A 5,817-nucleotide genomic window follows, 5' to 3' on the forward strand; every position below is an offset into this window, starting at 1 on the left:
CTTACTGTATTTGACTCTAAGAAGCTTTCTTTCAAGTGCATTGTGGGTATCTACATCCCTGTAACATTTTAGAAAACTCTCCCTCCAAATTTCTGGCTGGCATAAAGTATTCTGGCACTTTGGGTCAATTGTTACASTTTCTATTTATTTATCAGTAGCCTYCTCTTAATAGACACCAGAACTATATTTCTGTCACATCCCCTCTTTTCTCTTTCCTTTCCTTTTGCAAGGATTGAACTCCTCCTTTGTGCTTTCCAGTGTTCCCTACATTCTAAATTAGTTTTGAACTTTTGAAATAATTGCAAACAAGATTCTTCCTAGGAATGAAAGACGAGCATCAAGCAATACTTCACAGTAAGACAAAATCACCTTCTGGCTAAAGAAGCAAAGCAAATMATCAGAGTGAGAAGTCAGAAAACCCAAGTTTTTTTCAGCTGCCGAAAGAAAGGACAGGTTTTCAGAATTCTTTCTATGAAAGGAAGTATCTGTAAGGCAATAAGAAAAATGGGAAGCATCATTAAGCCATTATTCTTACAAAAAAAGACAGTATTTTAGTATTATCAGCACCTGAATCTAATTCTTTGAAACAAAACACTTTCTTTATTACTGATTTATATTCAGAAGAAACAGGAGAAAGATCATCCCATTATTGTCATTTGAGAAAATACACATTTTTTTCATCCTACTGATCTCAAGTAAAAGCCTGGACCAATGACTGGAGAAAGGTACTTTTCTTCAGGATYTATGTATTTTTCTAGAAAAGTAAAAAGAATTTGAAATGTCTTAAGTGTGAGCTGCATCAGCTGACTGTGTGAAAATGAGCTTCAATCAAACAGGCTTTTGATTTCTCAGAGAAAGAAGCACATTTTCAACATATTCATTTGAAAATCAAAAAACCTAGACAGATTTGACTTTTTCTTTTACAGCAAGAGATTCAGGGATTTGCAGAACCTGAGGATGTGTTGATTTAATGACAATTCCCATGAATTATAATGAGTGGTGCTCTCACACCTGTGAACATTTCCATTTCCCCACAGCAGAGCACCAATTCATTTACAGTTGCCCAAGAAAAGGAAGATACTATTCCTTGTGCAGCCACTAACCAGAAGAGCCACAAACCTCCTTGTGTGGASCACATCTTGGGTCCATGGTGTTGGAACCTGGTCAGGATGAGTAGCAACAGGATCTTAGGCCAAAAGCAGAGTCTCAGTCCCATCTCCACCGGTAAGAACTGCAGGTGCTGTGTTTGCACCTCACATGGGCAGTGCTACACTGGCAGTACCCCTAATCCTGTTTCTGCCAGGATGTCTCCTGCAAAGTCAGTGAAAGGTGATGATCAAGGGAAATATTCCCCTGAGGGTACAGGTGGTGTGGTTTTGCTGAATCTGAGCAAGGAGAGTCAAGCACAAGTTTCAGATGGTGAGGATGGGGTGGACCCATGCCTGACAGCCCTGAACCAGTCTGTGCAGCCCAGCACCCTGGTCCAGGGCCATCCCAGCACTTTCCAGGCTTTTTCCAAAGGGTAAAACCGCAGTGTTGCTGCCATTGTATAAAAGGAGCCTGTGTGACTGCTGCATGGTGCCTGCCATCCCAGCTGCTAACATCTGTCCATAATTCCAACAAGGCAACGGAGACTCATACAAACGAAGTCAGCGATAGTACTGTGATGTGAAGGGTTATTGTATCTGTTTAGTTCTAATGGTTTCTGCCTCACTGTAGCCATTTATCCCTATTCCTTTTGCCTTCGTCACGTCCTTCTCTCAGACAGGAGGTACTGTCACCAAAGATGGGAAGCAATTTACTGGTGCTTCTACCTAAGCACGAGTTGCTAATTATAGACCAGGAGCAGGCAGAAGGAGCCAGGAACAGTCATGAATCTGCCTTGATTAATGAGCGAGCAGCCAGGCTGAGGGTCTCCAATTATGTTCTGTGTGTCAGCAGATTTGCTTCTCTCCTGGTTTGTCGTTCAGGAACCAGTACAGCAGACCTGCTGGGTASATGTGTGTGCTCCCAGAGGGAACGGGACTTGCACTGATTAGCCTGAAGGTGTAGAGACCTGAAAGCAGCACACCATGTGTCATTGTCCCCTCAATGTGGCCTTTAAACACCCGTTTAAACCCACTGTCCTCAACATTCATTGTGAAAACAAGTCAAAAACTCATTCAGTGGTGAGGTGGGTTTCATTTTCAAGACAGAGCCCTCACTCTTGGATTTGTGACTTTCTACTATCTCTCCAGATAGAACAGTGACTTCTCAGTCATTGCTGGTGRTCATGCCACTGTCTGTGGTGGATTGGGTGAGAAAAAATGCTTCATTCCACTTGGGCCATGCAGCCTCCCCTGGGCTCAGTAGATGGTTWTATTTCCAAGAATGTTGTGGGTGAAGATGTGTTAGGAAACTGTTTCTTAGAAAGGGATGCATGAAGAGACAAGCAGAAACTCCAGATGAASAGAGGATACAGAAAGGAAGAGGCAAAATGCTTTGAAGAGAACCRTAGATGTCAAACCCAGCCTGGTAAATGAGGATACCTCTCTTCAGCAGGTAGGAAGCCCTGAAAAAATGACACATTTCTGAAAAGAGRMGTGCTACTAYCCTTGTGGGTTTATGTCAGTGTTTYAAGTTCTGTTTCAAACAAAACAGCAATCAAGTCATTTGAGTACCAATAACACTGTAAACCTGTCAACCTCTGCAAACTTGGRTAGGGCTGACATGGCTGACCTCATGTTTCTGATAGCTGTTGGCACCAGGGCTGTGCCTTCAGTCATTTCAGCCAGAGCRGGGCACAGGAAAGCACTGGAGAGAAGATGATTTCCTCATCCTACCCAGCAAATCAAATGTGAATAAGAGATTTCACAGTGTCAGCTCTTCTTTAATATCTGAATATTGCTAAATGTGTCTGAGTTTACACTGGGCCTGACAAGTTTAATATCAGTCATCAAACGTTATGGAACAGACTTCCTGAATTCCCTTCCCAGGATAATAAGGTGTACTGAAGTAGGGATGATTCTTTTCTCGTTAATAAGCCAAGTGCCTTTCATTGTGCTGGCACCATGAGGAATTTGAACTGGATTCAGAATAAAGCCCCTGAGCTGGCAGCAGGCTGACTGTAAGGCTGTTTGAATGACTCTTTTGTTTTAAGGTTTATCAGTGTGATGGTAATACCTGAGTTCTTCAGCAAATGATTGTCAGTGAAATATCAGCCCCTTCATTAAGGGGAATTAGGAAAAAGGCACTGTGGATAAASGATGTGCTCTGAGATATTATCCTCATTAAATAAGCTTTCCTTTACCCAGAAGCTGGATCACCAGCACTATACCTGTTTGGCAGCAGAGCTATTTCTGAAGGGTGCAGAAGTGAAAAAAGAATTTATGGCTGGTGGCATAATGGCCACAATGAGCAAGAAGTGGTGTGGCAAGAGGATGAACCAGCACCAGTCTCCCAGGGAAGAGSTAAACTGCTATTGCATAAGAGCAATTAGTGCACAAGATTGAAGAGACAGGGGAGTCAGAAAAGGGATGTTGGCAATTGAAAAAGTCAAAGGTGCTGGCTGGACAATCAGACAAATGTGACTGCTCTTATCAGTTGGGAGAGAAGGCATGAGGTGGTCATGAAGGAATTGAGCAGAGCTCAGGAGCTCTGGAGGATGAGGCTGGATTCTGATGTGCCTTGTGGGCTTGACAGACCAAGAGATGCAGAGTTAATTCTTCAGTTACTGTGTCTGGCTGTACAGCACAGCTCATCATGATCATGGTTTGACTCAGACAGACTCACACCAAGTGTCTTTGCCTACTGACCTGCTGGTAGCTTTGTTTGGTGTTCAGTACCCACTCAGCTCATTCCCTCAGCGAGGAATTTTGGTCACCACTTGAAAACTCACATCAAGACTCTGTATGTTGTTCGCATCAGGCTGCTGGAAGTGGCCACTGCTACGGTATAGCTCCGTGACCACCAAGCACTTTCAACGTGGTTTTGTTGTCTGTGGGTTTAGCGCAGTGGCCTTGCAAGGGCAGCAACTCTCAAAAGGGGGAGCAAAGGGAGTTTTTTTTTTCTAAATCTGGTCAGGGGAGGGGAGGACAGCACAAGCTGCCAGACCATTGGGGGAACATGGTTTTGCAATGACCAGAGAAGATGGCTGGGCAGAGATGGGACTGGCAAAGGAAATCCGATGTGAAGTTAGGGTGGGCAGTGTCTGGGAACAAGAAGATATTTCCATTCTGGACTACAAAGATTAGTTTGTGGCTCTCCCCCTGCTCTCAAAACCTCAATTCTAATTTCTATTCCCACTGAAATGACCCCACATTCATGATTTCCTGAGATCCTACACAAATCACAGGGTATGGTACTAAASAGTGTGAAGAAATGAACAGTTTACTGTGTCACAGTCACCTGTTAAATGACATACAGTTTGCTTCACTGACAACTCAAAAACTGCCTATCAGTGGGGAATTGCCATCCAGTTGTGGGGGGTTTTTCCTAGTGGGATTTGTAAGTGTTGATGTGAGGCCAGCAACAGGCTGTGTTTCCATCAGGAGTCTGAACCGGAATATAATTGCTCGGCTGACAAAACGTGGTGGTGCAACACTTTGTAATGGTTGTAGTAGGAAGTAAGATGTGCCTGATGGAGACCAGTTCCTGGGCTATAGTCTGTGGATGCAAAACTATGTCACCCTTGGAAGCCTGGAAGGGTTCCAAGGGCCTCTATTGAGCCAGCAAATGAACAAGTATTTTTCATGTCATAATGTGATAAAACCTGTTATAACAGAATTTTTTAAGGAGGGAGGTACTGACTGACTGTCCTTTGAGTGTTGCATACTGTTTGTTGTTCTTATTTTGAAAACTTTGAAGGAAATGAAACCCTTTGTAATCTTTGAAGGAAACAGAGAAGGGCAGAAGAGATCCACAGAAGTCTTCAAGCTCATATACTGAGAGGTGTCACTGATTAAAAAAAGATGGAGGGTTTAAAGATGACTTGATGATTCCTAATGTTGGGGAAAATAACAAGTACCAAAAGCTCTCATCATTTGAGATKAAGCACATAACAAAACCTACAGCTCACAAGGTCTCCACATATGTTCAGGTTGGCCTGTTTAACCACAGGGACTGGAGAAGAGGTTGATTCTAAGCCTTTGGTGGTCTGAAAATCAAAACTAGGCAAACACACTCTAGCCCTCCACTGGTATGATTRTGAATACTGGCAGCTACAAAGTTCCAGTCACTTCATCAATGCAGAGATAGGTRAAACAAAAGGATCAGTGCAGGGTAACCTGTATATCACAGTTGTAGTGTGTAGTATCCTTTCTGACATCCCAGGCAGCTCTGCAGGCATGTTTTTTATGCAGCAATACAAGCAAGAAGCAGTTATTTTCATCAGCAGGGTTTTTTCTGTGTTTGAAAGTGCTTGGGTGAATGCTGGTTGATTGRAGAGGTGTACTCCTAAGGAATATCCTGCTGAGAGTGTCAACCATGTCTGGTTTTCTTTTCCAAGCAAGAAGATGCAGACTGACTGTCTTTCTGAATTCTGCTTCTGTGTCCTTTAGGCAATCAGAGAAAAATATGTTCAGAGGTGTCACCAAATTTGATTGCAAAAATAGAAATCAAAGTCTTTCCTAGTTTCAGTGTATTTGCTTCTGAAAATTTGATTGCATTAAATGACAAATAGGAAGCRTCAAAGTTATTCAGTTAGAAACAACTTGTTGCTGCTCCTGTCTGTTTAGTCTTGCCCCATTCAGTTCGTGTCACTCAGAGAAGGACTTCCACTGAAAGGAGGAGATGCTTGGTAGGCTTTCCAGATTGCTGTTTAATTGGCTCCATTCCCCA

Source organism: Malurus melanocephalus, unplaced genomic scaffold (genome assembly GCF_030028575.1).
Source record: "Malurus melanocephalus ecotype Western Australia unplaced genomic scaffold, MMel_1.1 scaffold_755, whole genome shotgun sequence".
Taxonomy (NCBI): Eukaryota; Metazoa; Chordata; class Aves; order Passeriformes; family Maluridae; genus Malurus; species Malurus melanocephalus.